The sequence below is a fragment of the Puma concolor genome, chromosome C1, assembly GCF_028749965.1.
Source record: "Puma concolor isolate L17-30 chromosome C1, mPumCon1.1.hap2, whole genome shotgun sequence".
NCBI classification, from domain to species: Eukaryota; Metazoa; Chordata; class Mammalia; order Carnivora; family Felidae; genus Puma; species Puma concolor.
In genome coordinates this window covers 137,201,911-137,223,870 of record NC_141674.1, presented here as the reverse complement: position 1 = coordinate 137,223,870, position 21,960 = coordinate 137,201,911, and the positions used below count along the sequence as shown (strand labels likewise).

General features: G+C 37.4%; 1 long non-coding RNA gene across 1 annotated transcript in view; it reads left to right on the top strand.

Annotated features, from left to right (window-relative positions):
- Nucleotides 1-224: 224 nt before the first annotated feature.
- The window catches only part of LOC147578458 (uncharacterized), a 90,940-nt gene continuing 69,204 nt past the window's right edge, over nucleotides 225-21,960 (top strand). Inside the window, exons 1-2 of the long non-coding RNA XR_015254283.1 lie at nucleotides 225-343; nucleotides 8,039-8,131. This is a non-coding gene — a long non-coding RNA (uncharacterized LOC147578458). The remainder of the gene's footprint in view (nucleotides 344-8,038; nucleotides 8,132-21,960) is intronic.

Here is a 21,960-nt window from a genome sequence, read left to right as displayed (position 1 = left end):
AGTTCATGAAGTTTGAGTTCATAATTCCTGCACGCGCGGACTTCCCAAGTGTTACAGAGCTCCGCCCATCCCTTTGTGATTTTGCTCAGAAAAGTAATGTGGGGGGCTGGCAGGGAAGGGGTAGAAGGAGACAGTGTTGCAGATTCAAGGAGTAACATGTAAGAAAAAGCTCAAAGGTGGGGAGGAGGAGGAAGAGAGAAAAACACGAGAAGGGTTTTCGCAAGTGAAAATAATTCAGCAATGGCTCGAGGTAGTAGTGGTGGGTGGGGAAAGGCAGAGAGAAGTGGATAAAGGCGAGGCTGCCGGCGCCTCGCAAAGACTATTCCAGAATCTTCTAAACCAGGTGAGAGTTTGGGTTTGGGCTTTCTCATGAGGGCAATGGCGAGCCATTGGACCGTTTTAAGCAGGGAAATTCATTCCCAGAGATAAAGTTCTGTAATGTTCTTTCTGGGCGCAGTGAGAGCAGAGGTTGGAGAGAAGGTAATCTTGAGGCTTAGAGGTCAATTTGGAAGCTTCGGCCGAATCCAGAAAAGAAATGATGGCAAATTGCATGGAATTAAATGAACTAGGACTGGGAGATCAGAGTGGATTTGGGGAAAAGAGAAAAAAAGAGAGAGAGAAAGAGAGAAAGGGTGAAAGCCACATTTGTGGTTTCACATGGAGACCACAGCAATGAGGGTAGGTTTGGGGGAGAGAAAGTGCGTCTTCCGAACTGTAATTTTTGCTTTGGCTCTGTCTGAAGATACGGCTTCCGAAATCCCTCCATCTCCTCTCAACCCTTCCATTAATTATTAGAGGATTCTGCATAGAGATTGGTTATTTGTATTAAAATTGAAGTGTGCGAAATACAGAATGCCCTAAATTATCACAATCAGTAACTCTAATTGGTATCAATTAAGACCCTGAATTCTTCCCTACCTAAAATTAATCTTTTTCTGTCAGAAAATATTTCTGAAGCAATGTGCAAACCATTGCCATCTTATGAGCTTGTAAAATACTGAAGTGTTTGCTAAAGTATTTTCTTTTCTACATTCTGTCTTCTACTAAGTGAATTCTTTATCTGATATTTTGTGCTAATCTGATAACATATACATTTACATGTACAACATGCATACACAGATATAGGTAAAATTCGTAGCTTTCCTAAATTGCAAATTCAATATTTTTGTACCAGTTCCAAAATTCCTATTCACTATTTAGAAGCTTTCCTACAAGATACAAAATCCATTGTGCTATATATATATATATATATATATATATATATATATATATAACCAGGCTGCAGGAGTGCAAAAGTATACACTGTTTCCTTCAAAAATGGAATCATCACTCACAGATGTAGATGTGTACTTCTTATGCCAAGATGAGACAGATGTGGTTCTATTCACTCAGGGACAGGTGCTACGGAAAAAGAGATAAAACATTTGTAGAAAGTGTAAGCAACTACATCACTGTTGCTAAATAAATAAACTCTCTGCCAAAAAACTTTATTTGCTTATTTCTCCTGCATGTTTATTTTAAGATCTGGTAGAGCTAAGCTCTATTCCATTTTATTTTCCTGCATTGGTCACAAACGGACAGGGCGTACATATGTGTTTGAATATGTTCGGTAAGAATGAATGGCACAGACAGTCCCCACGCCATGCTATACTATTATTAATTAATATAAATCAAGCTTACCCCCTGACGTACCACACCCACAATTTGACACACTTCACTTCTGGCAAGATCATGTTCACCACCCTTATAAAAGAAAACAGGTTAAAATGAGGGCCATGAAAGCTAGGCTTTCTGGCAGGAAAAGCCAACTTCATGTTATTTTTCTGAGAAACATTTCGGGGAGCCACAGACTGAGAACAGTACCGGGGGCAGAAATGTGCAGCTGCTAGGCTAGGGCAAGGAAACAGAGGATGATTTTGATTTTAAATATTCGTATTAATTCTGACTCCAAAAGAAGGATCGGGTGGGAATCAGCAGCTGGGAGAGGGAAGGCGAGTGGAAAAGATGATTTTGATTTTAAATGTATTTAATCATAATGCAAAGTGGAGAACGAAGGAGATCTGCAGCTGGGCCAAGGAAGGCAGAGGGCTGAGCTGGAAGATTGTCTTTCTTTAAAATACGCAGCTTTGGCTTTCCTGGAGCCCAGGGGGACCAGGGAACTTGCAAATACAAGGAAAGGTTTTATAGCTTGAGGGGGCTGCAAATAGAAAACTCTGCCTGCCCATGTTGACATTAAGAAAAAAAAAAAAGATAATAAGAATAGTTAGTAAATTTAAATGAGATTAATCCCAAGATTGAAAAGGCAGCAGAAAACTCAAGAAAGTGTTGGCTGTGGAGTGCTCTAATAAAAACAAACATGCTGATTATTTGATAGTTATCTCTCATATAAAAGAGTTTTATTATCATTCTTTAAGAATTAGGAAACTAAAAATACAGTGATCATTGAAATTATAGAGAATATAATGTACTCTTTTAGTTGATGATTTTAAAGGAAGCTTAGGGGCTCTTAGAACATTATGTCAGTGCAGTTGGGGCTTGGTAAATGTTTGTGGAATGAAAGTAAAAATTAATAAATAATCATTAACCTATATTTTAGATATGGTAGGACAAAACATACACTGAGCCTACAATATTCTCCAAAAGCTGTTTTGTATATTGGCTTGTTATTTTGTTATTTGTCTCACAAAATACAGTGTCAAGAAAAACTCAATTGAACTTTCTTTTCTTTTCTTTTTTTGGTATTCTGAGTAATGTGAGTTGTTTAAAGTGTGAAATTTCCACGGCACATTGATGATATTTAAGATACTATTTAAGAAGCCCAAAAGATATATATAAGTGTGTTGAGAATGCCCATAAAGGGGAGAGATGTTCAAGGGAATAATCTCAACTAAGGAATCATTTGCTTTTAATATGAAAATGTAAGTATAACATACGTTTCATACTGCCAGGTTGAGAGAATCTTTGTTTTACTTAGGGTTATTCACTATTTTGAGAGTCTTTATTTCATTTGAGTGAGATGTGATTTATTTTTAAGCCCAGCTTCTGTGTTTCCTTAATGATAATCCCTTGGATATAATATATAGCTTGTCAATAACAGGTCATGTCGTATTTCTTGACAAACAAAAAATTCCATTTAGGACCACGTTAAAAGACTGTGTAAACCTCCATCCACAGAATTATCAACATTCTGAAATAGGTGGTGGCCGTGGTGGTGGTTGGGATACAGAGTGGGAGGAGCCTTGCCCAAGAATCTGTCTTTAATTTTTTTAAGTCGATTTTGCTCACCAGGTGGGGGCTTTATCCATGCTTTTCAAAGCTTGACCAATGAATCCAGCTTAAGACAAATATTTCCCTTTGTAGGCAGAATAGTCAAAGCCTTAACTGGTTTAAATCCAAGTAAGAGATTTTACTTTGTCTGAATGCCAGAAAGCATACAAAAAACAATTATCAAGGGCATAAAATTCATCTTTATATCCATCATGAACCAGTGGAGTCGCAGTGGATCTCTGTTGTTCAGTGTCATTCTATGTATTCTTAGCAGCTTTCTAATTCTAAATATGCTATTTGATTTTATTTTTTGACAATTTCTGTCAGTGTACGTCCTGAAAGTAGGTTGTATTTTTCCCTTTCAGTGAAGCTGGAAGAAGCAAGTATATAAAAAAATACCGTTACTTCCTTACATTTATATTTTGTACAACCCAGCATTGATTTGCTCCTTATTTAAGCAACATTTTCTTGATAAATTAAAAAAGCAGCAATAGCCATTACTGCAGGCTATATACAGCCTCTAATATCACTTAAGCATATTACAGAATATAATATCTGGTACTTAACGACTAACTTGCATATGAAAGCTCACATAATGTCTCATAAAACCCTTAAAATGGCTTCAGTTTAAGAGTCTCTTTAAAAAAAAACACCTTCAGGGAATATTGTAAATGAAGTAGCACTCCAGCCTTGGAAAAAAAATTCACACACTTGCAGAAATTTTTAATATAAATTGAACACATTAAAAATTAATTTTGCATGACCATTTCGCATTGCGGTGCCAATGCATAGTTAAGATAAGGCCTTAACTCTTCTTTGTTTAAAGTAACATGGAAGCTCTTTGCTTTCTCTCTTTGCTTTCATCTGTACATAATTATTATTTTCATTAATCAGAAAATGGACCCCCATTTTCCCATTCTGACAGCCTCAGCTGGAGTTGACGGAAACCCTACCTGAGTCACCAGGGTAACCTAACCATAAACTTCTAGGAAACTCATTAAAGAAAGGTGTGAGCTGACAATTAACCAAGGCAGTTTCCATCATCCTTCCTTTTTTGAAACCGAGGGGCTTGGGAGAAAAGCTTACTCATCAGAAAAGTAGCTTTGCCCTGAGAAGTAAACCTGCTCTGGCTTGGCCATCACTCTCCTTTCCCAGACCCCTGATTTGTCTCTTCTTACTTGCTTTCAACTGGATCGGGTCTCTTCTTGAAGATTTGTGTGGCTTTTAACAGGAGTATTAAAGAAGTAACACAATGCACATTTTCTGTTAAGACACTCATTTTTCGATGGAAATAAACAGGGGCAAAAATAATAACCAATTGCACCTTTTTGTAATTGTGTAGTTTTTTTTTATTAGTCTCCTGGCCATCATTTTACAACAAAAATTCCCAAAGAGGGCATCGGTTGCAATAAGACATTGACGGATATCTTTCTCCGCGGAGAGCTGGCGTTGCATAGATCTGACATGCTGTGGTTTTCTGTGGTTCTGACATGAGCAGCCAGTGAGTGCGTGATGCCAGTGGGAGCTCAGAGGGAGTCGCTGGGGTGATTCACAGATTACATCACAAGTGATCAATTTTAAAAAGGTGGGGATGGAGCTGACCTAAGAAAGTGTCCTAGACCTTAGGTCAAAGGTGCTATATAAATTTAGCAAACAAAGAAAGAACCCCAGAGCACATGTTCCTTAAAGAAGCTTGCGTTCTATCCTTTCATTGTTCGTATCAAAGATTTAACTATGTAAATCTTAAAAGCTGAAAATAAAATGAGAAACCTCAGGCTTAGTTCAGAATCTGTGGTTTAACCTACTGGGATGGGGATCGGAAGTTTTGGGTCAGGGGACAAGTTTTACAAGAGTATTTTCTTAGCTTTCTTAAGCTTCCAGAAGACCTTGTGAAATATTACAAAATGTATTCCCTAGTTCTCTCTTAGTTCTTATACTCCATGTTAATACCATTTATAAGATACAACAATAAGACAGACTCCAAAACTATTGAGAAGACATTCATTGCTCACTGCCAGGAAAGGTATTAGACTGGTGGTATCTTATCTTGAAAAAAAAATCATTCAAACTGTAAAAATGTAGTGAAGCCAATCTGTCTGGAAGAATTGGAAAAGAACTATCCAACTGCTTGCAGACACACACACACATTTTCTAAGATCTTCACCTAACACAATCATTGTTACCCGCCAAGCATTGTGTATGGTGGAATTGTTTTCAGAAACTTGCAGCCTCATTTTCCATTGAAATGTTTCCAGTCAGACAGATTTCAACCATCGGTTTATTGCAATGCAAGAAACAATCCCTTATACTGTAACTCCATTCATGTGAGTCCAGTGTGCCCCCCTTTTTAATGCAAATGTTATGAACAGGATAAACACTGTAAGAGCTAGATATTTTTTTACTCCTGGGTGGACACAGAGTCATGCAAAATCGCCAAATGTACTGAATTTAGATATGTACAAAAGAAAACAAAAAAAATCCATAGAGAAGCATCCTTCTTTGTGGCTTCAGTAATTCTCAGTAAATGGCATGTAAACTTAATTTCTCTCTCATCTTCTCTCTCTCTCTCACATGTGCACACACACACAAACACACACACATACACTCACACACAAGCAATCAATGACAATACACGAAGTTCAAACTAGAAAACAGTTATGTAAAATTATTTTAACATTTTTGGAGAATATCTTTCCATAATCACCTGGTACTAACATGATCAGCTGTTACTGGAGGCAGTGGAGATACAAGTATCTATAAAATTGAAATAAAGGTAAATTTTTATTGAATTGTTGCTTATAGTGTTGAATCCACAAGGAAGTAAATAAAGACAAATACCCAAAACCTAATGGGATGCCAAAACCCAGAATAATCCAGTTTTCATGTAAAGTTGAACACAACAAGTAGTAATTCTTTGGAGTCATTTTGGGTGTCTCAATAAGTAACTCCAAAGAGCTATGAACCTACTAAGGCAGAGAAGCAACCCTACATTCCTAAGTCCCCTCCTCACCATACGGCTTCTAGGATCATACAAATCAGGCAAAAATAATAATATAATAAGCATGGCATGTGCATAATACTACCACATTTATGCAAGCATATATATGTAACCATGAATGTATACTTTTATGATATAAACAATAAAAATTCTATCCATCAGAATTTTTTTCATTAAAGCACTTAAGATCAAAAGTAATACATCTATAGAGATGTTAGCATGTGTCCCAAGCTGCGTTCATTCTCCTTGAACAAAACACAATCTCCAGTCACCTTCCTTCCTAATGGAGTATATATTCTTTTGCTTCTCTTCAAAATTGTGAGAAAATGTAGGCCTTGACCAGACACAGTAGGGTTTACAAGAAGACTGGGAAGAGGTGGTGAAGAGCAAACACACAGAGGTCATTTTGTAAATCTGCCCCTCCTCTAATTTTCTACAATTTGCAGTTGATAAGAAGGTGTGATAGGCTGAATTGTGTGCCCCTCAAAGTTCATATTTTGAAATTCGAACCCCCAGTGCCTCAGAATGTAGCCTTATTTGGAAACAGGATCATTGCAGATGTAATTAGTTGTTTAGACCATACTGGAGTAGAGTGGGCTCCTAACCTGATGTGACTAATGTCTTTATAAAAAGGGGAAGTTTGGGCATAGACACACACACACACACAGATGCACACACAGAATGCCATGTGAACATGACAGCACAGATAGAGGTGATGTGTCTTTAAGCCAAGAAATGTCAGAGATTGCCAATAAGCCACCAGAAGCTAGGGGAAAGGCATGGGACAGATTCTTCCTGACAGCTCTCAAAAGAAACAAACCCTGACAGTGTCTTGATCTCAGACTTCCAGCCTTCAGAACTGTGGCATGATAAATTTCTGTTGTTGAAGCCCCCACACCCTTCCCATTTGTGCTACTCTGTTACAGCAGCCCCAGGAGATGAGTGCAGGAGGTTTCCATCATTATGAGTTCCTGGGTCTACTTTCCAATGAGGAATAATCATAATAACAAGCATAGTAGAGACCTAAGGCTTTATGAAGGACCTCCTATTCCACAAACATCTGAGAGGTGTGTGTTAACACTGTGGTAGACATCCAAAGAAGCGACGTAAAAGCAACCCAAGTGTCCACTGATAGATAAGTGAATAAAGAAGAGGTGGTATATACCGGCAATGGAATATTACTCTGCCATAAAAAAGAATGAAATCTTGCCATTTGCAACAACATGGATGGAACCAGAGGGTATTATGCTAAGTGAAATAAGACAGACAAAGAACGACAAATGCCATATGATTTTACTTACATGTGAAATCGAAAAACAAAAACAAATCAAGGGCAGAATGAGACCTATAAATATCGAGAACAAGCTGATGGTTGATAGAGAGGAAGGGGTGGGGGATGGGCAAATAGGTGAAGGAGAATGGAAGTTATAGACTTTCAGTTATGGAATGAATAATCCATGGGAATAAAAGGTACAGCATAGGGAATATAGTCAATGTATTGTAATAGTGTTGTGTGGTGACACATGGTAGCTACATTTGTGGTAAGTATAGCGTTACATACAGACTTGTGGAATCACTATGTTATACACCTGAAAGTAGTGTAATATTGCCTATCATCTATACTTCAACAAAAAATATAGAAATGAAAAATAAATGAAAAACAAGCAATTTAACAAAATTAATGTGGGTTAGGGAAAGACAGCAATACTACAATAATAGTATAAATGTTGGAGCTATTGTTTGTTCGTTTATCTGTTTGCTTGCTTTTTCCAGAGCTTTTGTTTATAGAAGAAGCAAGAGTGACTATAAACATCAGGAGTAGAAGTTCAGTAGAGGTTTTCTACTGGGAAAGGACAGAGTTCACTTGTGAGTATTTAACGTGTACTTGTTACATGAATAAGTGAATGAATAAGCAATATCTAGCAAAGCTTCAAAGAGGAGGTAAGACTTTAGACCCTGATTGCCCGGAGTGGGTAACATCTCATTTTACACAAAACCAAATCAAAGCAAAAATGACATTTTACCCAACCATGATAGAGTGGTAAATTTTTGAAGAGGGGAAAAAAAACGTTTACAAGCATTTCACAACCGTTGGAACCAAGTGGTATGACACAAAATATAACTTGTTATCAATATTCACAGTATATTGTGAATTTATTTTTAGATTGTTGTATAATATAAAAATAATATATAAAGTAGTCAATGATACAGAATCTTGGGAAGATTCTCAATAGAATACTATGAGACAGTTAGGATGTATGCACTTATGTGTTCTTTGAAAGAAAGAATACTGATCATACCCGACAGAGTAGCATGATCTGATTTTCCTTTCAAGGTTTACCTGGTATTTGGTTTCTCTATAAAGGAAACTTGTCTATATGTGACATACACACATGCACCTGTGAACATATACATGGGCAATATGTCAAAAACAATCTGGCACCTGCTGAGAACAAAGGGATGCTTTTTTTCGGTCCAAACTGGAGTGCTCTCCCCACCCCAAGGGGCCTGCTAAGGAAGAAGACAATTGAGCTCTCTTTTCTTGCTCGAGCAAACCACGGTCAAAGACTGCATGTAGTTATTAACAGGATCAACATTCTGTTTCCCTTCTTGCCTTCCTCTTTCAAGGTCATTATAGGTATAGGAAAGCAAAATAAATCAACCCTTCTCTTTAATTATTTAATGGGATATGAAGAGTTCCATGAAGAGAAATAATATCATAAGTGGGTTGAGGTGGGATAGCAGTCGTGAATTGATAACTGTTCCTACTCATTTGACCTGTGCCACCCTCCATACTCTACAATACTATGCAGGAAATTTCATCATAGAGATGAACCAGGAAGCAGCTATAGTATCTTTACACAACATAAAACATTCATATATTATAAATAAATGATATACGGTATAAATATGATCGCTTATTAACTAATGGCCTACACTCAGGCTTCATCTATGACCTATATAAAGGATTTTTGGCATTTAACACAAAATATACACAAGAGTATTTCCTTGCTTTAAAACTTAAAAAATGTATTTTCATTAAACAGAAACCTCAAAATCAAGTTCAGACAAAAGCCAAAAAGAATGTCATTCTCCCTCAGATTTTAGCTGGATTAAAATAGTGCTATTGCACCATAGATGTTCAGGTTACCCAAAACAGAGTAAGATAAGGAGAAAAGACTGCTTAGAGGGAAGACAAAATACCTTGCATAAATAAATAACAGATAATTCACACACACACACACACACACACACACGCGCGCCAAAGGTTCTCTAACTTTAAAGCTCTGTCAGCTGCCATGGAGAAACCACTGGCAAATTTTCTCCAAAAATAGGACAAAAGAATTATACCAATTCGATGAGAGATGAATGGCAGAATGTTTATCATTAACTAATCTTAAATATATTATTTACTTTGGAAATATTCCCACACCCCCCATGCCATAAATATTAAAACTTAAATTTTTTCTATTGCTTGTATCTACTTATGAGTTTATTTATCGAATTCTCCAGAACTACAGAAGATATACCTTTTGGAAAACAACTTCACATTTTTGTTTCATGGTAGCATTTGAACCACAAACTTAATTCAAAATTTATCTTAATCTTAACTACAATATCTAATTTCTTCTTATTCAACGGCTTCAAGGATTTCTATGTCTATGGTTCTAACAACAGGTCTAAACAACAGACATAGAACCATGAATGCTCACACTGAAGGAAAGTGTTAGAACATTCATCTTCCATGAGAACAGCCCAAATGAGGACTCACCGAGGACACACCTCATTTGAAAGCCTGCCCTTAATGATTGCATATAGGTAGTTAAAATAGAAAGGTCTACCATAAGTGAATTATGATCCCTTTCAAAATATGATGTCCCCTTGAGTTTCAAAACTTGCAAAACTTACAAAAACTTGTTTTCAGTTTGCAATGATTACTTGATTTATTAATCACCTTAGCTATCTTTTTCTTTTCTTTTAAAATTAATTTGAATTAATTTGACATATTACATTCAACAAAAGAATTCTGGGGATTCCTGGGTGGCTCAGTTGGTTGAGCATCTGACTATTGGTTTTAGCTCAGCTCATGATCCCACGGTTGTGGGATCAAGCCCTGTGCCAGGCTCTGTGCTGAGAGTAGAGCCTGCTTTGGATTCTCTCTCTCACCCTCTGCCCCTCTCCCCTGCTTATGCGCTCTCTCTCTCTCTCTCTCTCTCTCAAGTAAAAAAAAAAAAAAAGAAGAAGAAGAAAGAAAAGAAAAAAGAAAAGAATTCTGAAATTTTAGGATATTCTCCCCAAAACATGTTTTTGAATATTGAACATTCATTAATTGGGATTGGCCACACACTGTAATTTATGGGGTAAAAGGACTTGGTAAGCTGTACTATTTCTTTCCAAAGAACAGAGACTGTATTTCATTTCAGCCTGGGATACTTGAAGAATGTGTCTTCATTTCTTCTCACTGCAGGCTACAAGCACTGCTGAATTGCTTGGTGGAAACTAGCATCAGAATTAATATCTACCTTCCCCTATGTCTTTACAAGCTTTGGGAGTTGAGAAGAGAGTAAAACAATAATAACAAAAGCAGATTCAAAGTACTTATAATTCATAATAAAACCTCCATAACAGTGCTTCTTAAGTCTAACATTTTTTATTCCCTCCATCTCCCCACCCACCATTTTTTGCTAAGTGCGGTACACCCATATGCTTCAACTAGTGGCCCTCAGCTTTGGCTGCACATTACGATTACCTGGAGAACTCACAAAATGAAATATGGATGACTAGGGCAGGGCTTAGGTTTGGATAGTTTTAAAACGCCTCAGGTGATCCCAGTTTTCAGTCAGTGAGGAAAACAGCTGTATTAAACCAATGGTTTCCAGACCTTTCCAATAACCAGAAGCACCTGGGAGACTTTTAAAAGCATGGAACCCTTTGCTACTCTACCATACCTTCTTTTCTATCTGTGAAATGGAATCGGAACTTGTGCAGTATCTAGTGTTTGTGATTATTAGCAGCTCCTCTATTTTCATGAATCATCAGCTTTGAGAACCACTGAATACGCACTATAATTCAACCAAAAAGGGGGAAAAAAAGGAGTTCTGATCAAATATATTTGTATCGCATCAGAATGCGGTCTCATGTTATCTGAATTTCATGGTGAAATCGTCTGTGGTCCTGTGCATCCATTCAGTAAATGTGATGATTGGTCTGCGTGCTGAACTGCCACATAGGACTTAGGGTTCTGTGTTCTGAGAACCTCTCTGTAGTCTCTCCACACTGAGGTGCTAACTCTCTTCGCTGTTCCATTGCTCTCAAGCCTAATTCTGTTACCGAACTTATCACCATGGACAGTTTATATGTCCAATCTGTATAAATTCCTGCAGAGGTACTATGCTTTATGTACACTAGCAGCTTCCTATGGGCCGGACCCTAAAGTGAGTGCTGTACATGTATTATCTCAGAGTTTTTTCACAGTCTTAATTTCCTTATACATAACATGGTTGGTGGGACATCACTTTCTGCTAGTTTATTAAACTGGTTCTCAACTGACAGGAGACTTCTCTGTTAACATTAAAGTGTTATTAATAAACTGAAGCCCTGGGACCTCCAAGGTTGAGGGACGTGAGGACAAGCAAACATTGGGTTAAATCACTCAAAGATCTCCTTTCTGCATCTTTGGCAAAGAACTGACCGCTACGCATCAGACAAAAGAGTAAGGGAAGAATTTTACCCACTCAAAGCAGAAGGATTCTCACTTTTTCCCAAACCCAATGGGAACTTCTACTATGGACATGCCTTGGAACTTCTGACCTATCTTGAGTAGTTCACAAGTTCTTGAGTGAACTACTCAAGATAACCCAGGAGGCAGTTCATTCAAGAGAAAAAGAGAGTTCATTTCAAGAAGTGTTTTTCTCATTGTGATTTCCTAATTTATTTATAATTTTGTTTTTCGTGCATATTGAATAAAATCACCTTTTATGTCAAATGTCCATTTAGAAAAACTGTTTTTATCCCATGCTCACAAGTCACGAAACAATTATATTCAGATTCTCTGTATGATATTTTGATTTCAGTGTCTCCCTCAAAACCATTTTTCTGAACCATTTTTCAGAAAACTTAGAGCTTTCAAAAGTACCCTATCTCCTCTTCCATCTAAGTTGCCTGAAATGTAGCATTTAGGAATCTATGTAGAATACTGCTGCTGGATAGATTATACCTAGCCACAAGGAGCCACTGGAAAGACACTAGGCCAGTTGAATATTTTCACTGAGTGTCAGGTCTCGTAAAAATATAAAAACCCAGGCCTTATTCTCTGAAAGTCTGATGTTTTTCAAGTGAGGATGGGAGTATGTTGGCTGGAGACACGTCAGGGAAAGAGTGGAGCTAAGAGATAGAAAAATCTGGGGGAATCCACAAGTTAGATTTCTCTAGAAGTAAGATTTCTGATCCCCTAGAATGTGAAGAAAAATTGAGAAAACCCTTTTATATGGCTCCAATTTGATACAACATATTCTTAAAAAAATACTGCTTATAGAAGCTTACAATTAATTCATTAAGTATAGGGAACTACTTGGGTACTTGCATTTCAGAATCACGTAGTTTTAAAAGAATCCCCAAAGTCTTTTTTTTTTTTTTTTTGCCACAATGGGCAATGGTGAAGCTAATGGTTTTCAAAGTGGGATGCCTGAAGCAGCTTCAGAAGCACCTGGAAACTTTTTAAATGTAATTTTTTTTTTTTTTTTTTGAGAGAGAGAGAGTATGCACACATGCAGGAGAGAGAGAATCCCAAGCAGACTCCATGCTCAATGTGGAAGCCCGACACTGGGCTTCCTCCCATGACCCTGGGATCATGACCTGAGCCAAAATCAAGAGTTGAACACTCAACTGACTGAGCCATCCAGAAGCCCTAGGAACTTTTTAGAAAAGAAGATTCCCAAGCCCATCCTAGACTGACTGACTCAGAATCTGTCAGTGGGGCCTAGCCCTTTGTGGTTTAACAAGCCTTTCAGGTGATTCCAATTCCTGAATTTTGAAAACATTCTGGTACAAACCAATCTGGGCAGATAGCATCTTTCACAGCTTATTAGAAATGAAGTAGAAGAGCAAGGCATAACTTCTTTCCCCTGGTGACTACATGTTAGCACCCAGCTCAGAGCTTTTCTACTTCCTTAATCACAAGGGATCAGAGAACAGCATGGTGTATGAAGCCATCATTATGTGATTGCAGTAGGCTAAGCATGACTCCTTTTTGCAGCTACCTGAGGATCTGCTCTTGCTACAGGTGCATTCAGTCTGCATGGAAACACCAGACTCCTTGTGCCTAATCTAAATCCTTTTTATGGAAATTAAGCTTTCCTCTTTGTTTAGTTTGCAGTGGCAAGGAACAGCTGGTGAGTAAAATTAGTATGAAAAAATCTTCATATACTTAATGGCCATGATTTAAGTCATTCCTGAGTTTTTTCCTCAAACTAAAAAGCACCTTTTACTCTTACTTCAGTCTCTCTCATGAACTAGTATTCTGCTATTTAAGTTAGGAAAATATAAATTAATTATCCATTTTTAAAATCCACAATTCATTTTAAAAGAGTAAAACCAATATGTCTTGCTCTGCATAAAAATCACTGCAGGCTCAGGAGACAAATACAGACAGAAGCTTGCTAAGGGAACTCAGATGATTTCCAAAATATGCCTGCTTTTCACAAATGTATAGTGATCATTATATCAAGGTTAAAGTTTAACACTAGCACCTTTATTTTTATTTTTTTATATTTTGCTCATTCAGAAAAAAGAAAATGCATATTCTTGGAATATTCTGCTAGCACACACTTCCCTTGGTTGTTAAAGCACCCTAATTGTTGTGCTTTTCTGTCTTGTGACTTACGTGGTGGTTCTGACCTCACCTTTATTCCAGGTGTGAATTATGCAATTCAGACTAGCCAATCAGACTCTGCTTCTTCCTACCCACGCTGTTGGATCAGAGATAAGAGCTTTCTCCAATTCAGTCTGAAGAGAGACACTAAGATTAAGTTCTCTGACTTCTTTATCTAAGATTTTGAGGAAGGGACACTGTTTTTTTAGCTGGAATTGTTAAGAGGATGGGCTGAATGTAGAGCCCTCAGCAACCATCTAATTTGGTGAGCCTACCAGCAATGGAAACAACACAGAGATAAAGCAAAGCTAAGAGATGGAAAGACCTCTAAGAAGGCCCAAGAATTTCCACCATAAAGCTGATTAAGACTGAACTTTTCAGGTAAAAGAGCCATTGATTTTTTGTTCTTTTTATTTTTTAAACAAATTTATATTGTATTCTTAATCACTTGCAACCTAATGGGCAGGATGTTGTGACTAATTGGTTTTTGAAAAAGGAAAGATAAATCAACTGTGTCTGTAGGATTTTGGCATGAGTAATGGGGTAGATGGTGGTTCTTTTCCCTGAGATTCTGACAGAACTAAACAGAAGGGCAGGTTTGGTGAATGTTGTATAGAAGTGGGTGGTATAGATAAAACTATGTTGGTTTTAAACATTTTTATTTGACTATACCTGTGAAACATTTATTTAAAAACGTATCGTAGGTCACTGATTATGTAGGTCTATACTTCCTTTAAGAGGTCTAAGCTAAATGTGGCTATTGGGGAGTCATTGAGATATATGCGGTAGCTGGACTAAGAAAACGCCAGAGTGTAGAGGGTGTTCAACATTTATTAAGCCGTGTTATTACCTCCGTGACATTGAATGGCTCGGGTAAAGTAAGATAATGACAGAAAATTTAGTTTGAGTTGAAAGCTGGAACTCAATGGAATGTACTGCAAAAGCAAGGTTGCCGTGGGTAGCAAAGTGACAGATAAAGAAGCAAAGATGAACACAGATCATTCTTTTAAGAATCTTGGTTGTAATGGAAAAAGATAGGGAAAAAAAAGTACCCTTTACCTAAATGCGTTTGGATAATTATATATGTATTGCTGTTTGACTCCTAATTCTTTATATGGGTTCAAGGGTGCTATTACCACTTTCACTTTTGCTGCCAGAATTGTCTGTTGCCATTTTAATTTAACATTACTTATTAAAATGTGGGAGTAGTGTCCAAGCAGATGGTTGTCAGTAAACTGATGACTACAGTTATGGATTAGTGTCCAAATACAATACTCAAAACTTGGTACACTACATAGTTTCCTGAATGTGACTGCCAAAATAAATCTGGCCTGGAAAATAATTTTGAGGATTTTCCCCTCTTGCTTAAATTTTCTTCACTATTTTAAACTAAAGATCTCCTTAAAAAGCTGAGGCTGTGCACATACAGATGAACCACAATATTCATTGAATACAGCTGTAGGCTTTCTTGATAAGTTTATTTAGGAAAACTAGCCCAGTGCAAGGCTCACGTAAACTCCAATTCCATCCAACATGTTTGTTTTCTTCCAGAGAAAAAATCTGAAACCATTGTAATGTAAAGTATTTACTCACTGTATCTGTGTTGATCAAGTCTTAAAGTGAATTCTCACTGGTATTTACCTTATTTGACAGTTCTTGTGCTCAGTGACCACAATAGGCTCTAGAATCTTTCCCTGTCTCTTCTTCTCTAACCATAGCTACTCCTTTGGTTTATCTCTTAGCAGAAGGCAAGTTGTCTTTTAGTTGGGAAAAGCTGTCACTAGGTCCTCCGTTCCTCCAAAGACCTACTCCCTACTCTTGCTGCTTGGAAAAACAACTGGAATTACAATAAATTGGCTGTGCCCTGAGTAGTTCCCAGCAAGTACAATCTCTAATACACTGCTGTTGTAAATCTATCAAATGCTTGATATTTATGAAGGCTTACCTGAGAGATAAGCAGTCCCTCGAAATCCTCTAAAATTTACTCAGGATTAAGTTAAACCAGCAGAGAGTCCTATCCTTCAATAATAGTTCTCCACCCAAGCCTTTACCTAGTGGTATTTTTCTGGCATGATGTCACTGGACAGTGTTGAGGGGCGCTGTAGGAAACAGCCTCGTGTAGCGGAGGGCTCTGTCTGAGATAAAGGTGTCAGTGAGGGTGATTTTCATCCTGTTACACAGTGTTCTTTTTATAAGGACTCCAGGGAGAAATTTTTTTCTGGCTTTAACACTGGCAGAAGTCATTCTCTTAAGCATTTGGCTTGTTTTTATCTTACGGACCGTCCCATTTTTGGCTTGAAGCAGAACTAATATGTTGTTTAAGATACCTGGCGGCAAAGAGGTCAGCAGGAGGTCATGCTGTCTTCTCTGTGGTAAATTAGGGACATTCATTCATTATCTTTCCAAGTCCTCATTAAAACAGCTTTAATGTGGTGACCATTTGATGGTAGGCATACGCTTTAATCTTATGAATATCAAACCCACCTGGGTTACACTTCCTGTTACGGACAGTTAGCAGAAGCAGGTTAATATGATATTTTAACTCCTTCATCTGCAGCATTTGTGTAGGAATCAGGCTCACTGGTCATGTGAATTTGGCTCAAATGGTCTTTGTAGAGTCCTGATTTATTAGGTTCTGTCTTCAAATCTCTGCTTGCTTAAGATACTTTTAATCATCTGTTTAATTTTGCACCTTACCTTTTTTTTTTTGCTCTGATATATTATTTTTCAGGTTACTCTTTAGGCCTGGATATGCCCTATTTTTCTTCCTCATCTGACCTAGATTCAAATTTACACACTGTGAAATAGCTAATAAATTCCCATTAAGGTTGTAAAAGGTGAAGGTTCAACCAGTGTCTAAGTCATCAAATTCTCATGTAAAACTGAATGATCCTTGATATTAACAGCTTGGCAAAAGCACGCTACAGGTCCTTAGGATTTTATGAAAAAAAAAAAAAATTTAAGTCATTTGGCCGAGGGCAACCTACCTACTCTGAAATGACGAGCATTTCTACAATTTCCATGTCACCTAGGGCAAATCTCCCCTCTCCTAATTAATCTTAAAAAGTAATCTTTTCCGTGGAAATCTGCCCATAGTTCTATCTTTACCTGTACTCATTGTATGATTTTTTGTGTGTGTATGTGTCTTTGAGGCTGGACATTAAAAGGGAAAGTTTCTGTTCATATTTGGGCTGTCGGAGTCTAGGGAAAGTGGGACAAGAAGCCCCATTGGGAGCTATCCGCCCCCCCACCCCACCCCTGCAAGCAATAGAGAGTATTACAGTGATTTACAGAGACACGTTGAAAGTAAATTATGTTGTAAACGCCTGTCCCCTGGGCCAGCTAAGAATCACAGGAAAAAAATGTAAAAAGTTTGAAATTCCCAACAGCAAAGGTTGACAGGAAAATATGGTTTTGTTTTTCTATGAGTAAAAGTAACTTTTATGTTGTGTTTTCCCATGAGAAATTATAAACTTTCAAAGGAATTTGAGCCTCTTGCATGCACATATAAGAGCAATTTATCTGGTACTGCCCCAGTGAAAACACTCTTAAGACTTTAAAGCTGCTAGAAGTGGGGCTGAATTTCTTCAAGACTGCTACTTCTTATTTGTCCTTACTGTCTCCTCTTGTCAAAACATTTACTCAGACTTCGAAGAGTTGCAAGTTGGCACCATGTTAATAATATGAAAATGCATTTGTGCAGCCCGTGTGGCTGCAATTTTTGTATATATTCATCACTTATTTAATGAATAATGAATCCTTTACGGTAGCTAGGCGACACAGAAGGATATGCAGCAAATTAAAGGAGAACTTGTCAATATAAGATACTGCAAGTGTTGCCAAGGTAGCTTCGCCCCTTTGTAGCCTCCTTGAGGCTCAAACGGGGACTTCTCAGACCCCTGCCTTCCTCTTCCTTCCTCCCTTAATGAGCACCAGCTACAGGAATTCTACAGCCAGGTGGGTAGCGTAAATCATTCAAGTCCATCCTGTGGTTATGAACCTTTTTTACTCCCAAGATATAAAGATCTACCTTCATGTTAAGTCTTTCTTCTTCAGTGTCTCAAGTTAATTAGAAATTAGCCTAAATGATTTTTATTAGAAATTCAAATTTTTCAATGCCATGATAACAGAAATAAGTAAGAGATGGCCCTAACCTGCTACTCACCCTTCTCTGCAGCTAAAACTCCTATCATTAGATTCTTCAGCAGTGTGGCTTAGCAGTGGCTTCTTTTCATCTAGATATTCTTGGTCAGACTCTTTGTCCCCACCCCCTCTCATAATCCCTCCTTTGCCAAAGGTCCAAGTTTTCTCTAGTGTTTATAAACTCTTGCTTGTCAAAATACCAGATAGTCTGTTTTTCCCTAGCAGGGGGAAAAAAAAAAAAGATGTCATTTCAGGGACGAGGAGCAGACAACAGTAATCCTCCTCTGCCATTCCAGCATCAGCATCAACACTTAAGTGTGCCTTTATTCTCCATCCCATCTAACAGGACTTTCAGGACTTTGTTCCCTTTAGACCTCAGAATTAATTCTAAAGTTTGTATAAACGTCACCACAAAATCTTGGTAAACCTATAAACCTGGTAAAGTGCATGCACATTACATTGACTTAAGGAACTACAGTATCTCTGTGTAATATTCCCACAACTTCAGTGATGAATAGAATGAAAGCTAAACCAGCATCATCCTCATTTTCTCATGCTCTGCTAGACACACACTAAAACCCTGCCGATATGCGTTGTTTCTTTCCCCACCCCTTCATTTTCTCTGCCTGTGATAGACATATCCTTATTTATGGATTAACAAGTACGAAGATCATGTCACTTCCTGACATAAATGATAATGTACTTTTTGTCCCAGAGATATATTTAGATCAAAAAAAGAATCCTCGTGAAAAGCATCAGATTGAGTTGTTGGTTAAGCAGAGCTACTTAATTAAAATATCACATTAAAATGCTTTTTAGTAAAGAGAAAGCTCAAAGCCAGTGCTTCATTTGCAGTAAGGTTGGGAAAGACATTCCAAATCCCTTCCAGTCATGCAACTTAGCTTTACTCCAATGTGACCATTAGTCCTTAACCTCAGATAACAAACTTCTAGGGAATGTGAGGCATAGGGAGTCCTCAGAATCATCCTGTGCATGCCTAATCAATAAAAGCTATCCCTTAATTTCTTGGTTAATGATCAGCAAAGGGACAAAATTTTTTTTACTGGAATTTTCCTGTGTTTAAAAATAACCCCTCTCTGGGGCACCTGGGTGGCTCAGTCGGTTGAGTGTCTGACTTCAGTTCAGGTCATGATCTCACGGTTCATGGGTTCAAGCCCTGTGTTGGGCTCTGTGCTGACAGCTTGGAGCCTGGAACCTGCTTTGGATTCTGTGTCTCCCTCTCTCTCTCTTTGCCTCTCCCTTGCTCATGCTCTATCTCTCTATCTCAAAAATAAATAAACATTAAAAAAAATTTAATAGCTGATCTAAATCTACTAAATATTTTCTTGAAGTTTAAATATGGTTGTGTAAAAAGGCCGTATAGGTTGTATAAAAAATTGTACTTCCATTTTTGTAGTAAATAAAATTAAACTGCTTAAATTATAGACCACTGGATGGATAGACAGATGGATAGATAAATAACAAGGTACAAATATATCTTGTCTTTGTTCCTAGTTCCTGGAACAAAGCTTCAGAAATCCTTGGAATTTCCTGAGTGATAGAAGTGCCTCTGTTATGCCAAGGTGGTGACTCCTGGGAGCCTCAAGATAGTTTCAGGATAGGAGAAGCCTTTCACCAAAAAGACCAGTCTTGTGATTAGAGGGTTGGAACTTTCAACCAGCCTTGCTTTCAGATGGACAGAGGAGGAAGGCTGGAGATTGAGTTCAATTACGTGGTCCATGATTTAATTATGCCTGAGTAATGGAACCCCAATAAAAACTCTGGACCATGAACATGGTGGCGCCTCGTGGTTCATAAACACACTTATGTGCTAGGAAGGTGATATGCTTGGATTCCAAGTTCCCCTAAGACCTTGCCCTATGTATCTCTCCCTTTGGTTGTTCCCAATCTATATCTTTTATAATAAAACTATAATCATGTATAATGCTTTTGGTGAGTTCTGTGAATTCTAGAAAATGACCTAACCAGAGGGGATTGTAGGAACACAATTTATAGTCTGTCAGTTGGAAGTGGCACCCAAGACTTGTGGCATCTAAGTTGAGTGCAGTCTTTTGGAGAACATTGCCTCTAACTTGCGGAATCAGGCACACGTGGTTAGTGTCAGAATTGAATTCAATTGTAGTTGGTGTCAGAATTGGTGTCAGAAAAGAGATGAAATCTTTTTTGAAATTTATTTTTGTTTACCTAATGGTTCAATTTTTCTAAATCAAAAGTTGGGAAAAATAGAAGCGGTAATAGCGAAGAAAGGATTCAATTATTCAAGTACTGAAATAAAAGGACACTTTATGAAGGTGCTGAAATATAAATTTTCACAATTTCATGACCTAGAAAATGGTTAGGCTAATTGAGAACACAATTTAAATTTTAGTTATCTGTATTTTATAAAATGTATATATTACATATTATATATTTATATTAATATCGGTATTAATGTTTATGCTAACTAAGGTAAATAAATTTAACTCCAGTTGAATTTTGAGGCCCAAGAGCACAGAGAGTAATAAGAGAACATCAAGGCAAATAAATATAGGACCTAGTTGATGTTAGGATTTCTCTAGCATAATTGCATACTTTTTCAAGTGCATCTTTAAATTCTTTCGTGGCAAGAGAATTGTTTTCTACCCTGAGTATTGAAATGGTCACTTTTCACTTTCCTCATCTGCAAACTAGGAATAAGTCTAGCTCCTACTATTCAACAGTGTTGTGTGGATAAAACAAAACGTTGGTTTGGGGAGTCTTAGAATTCTACATGTGGTGCTGGGCAATGCCCTTAGTTGCCTTACACAAGAGACCCATCTGTTCCCTGACTCCACCTCAGCACTTTGTCACCTCCCCTGGACTTCTGCTTGCCAATATTTCTCTTCAACGGCCTACCAAATACTGAACTCAAAACTGATTTGTTCCGACCAATGCAGAGAACACAAAGTTGTCACTCCCATTCCCCAGAACGAAGTATTTCTCCTAATTTCTGAACAATTCTATTACACTGTTGATCCACAGCAAGCCTGTGACAAGGAAATTCCTTCAGGTCAGTACAGTGTCTGCTTTTAAATCTAAATGCGACTTTTACATTTATTTGTATTGCAATGCAATTCCTGTCCTTTGTTTCTAACTTGAGTTTAACGTTTCTAAGGTAATCATAAATTTATCCTACCTTTTTAGTATTTGTTACATTTGCATTTGGTAACCTGGTGTTACCTTAAAGGGATAATGTGGTTAGAAAGAACACTGCATTGGCAGTTAGAAGCAAATCAAAAAACCAAATAAATATTTGGGTTTAGATCTGCTAGTTATGCCATTTCAAGATCATTTTGTAGTTAAAATCTTAGGTTTTTATCCATAAACTTGAGATTATAATATCGTCCTCCCTATAAAATAGAGTTTCTGTAGGGATCAAATTAAATAAGGAAAACTGTTTTAAAATGCTCTATAAAACTGAAAAACAATATTCAAATATAAAGTAGAATCACAACTAATTTATTTTATTTTATATTTTATTTTATTTATTTTTTTAAGAATAACTTGGGATGAAAGCATGAGTTCTTTAGCCACGCACTAGAGACCTTCTCTTTGTCCTTTATCCAAGTTCATTATCCTCTTCTCTTTGGTTTGCTTGTTCTCCAGACCCTAGATTTCCCCTCCTCCATAACAATATGAGACT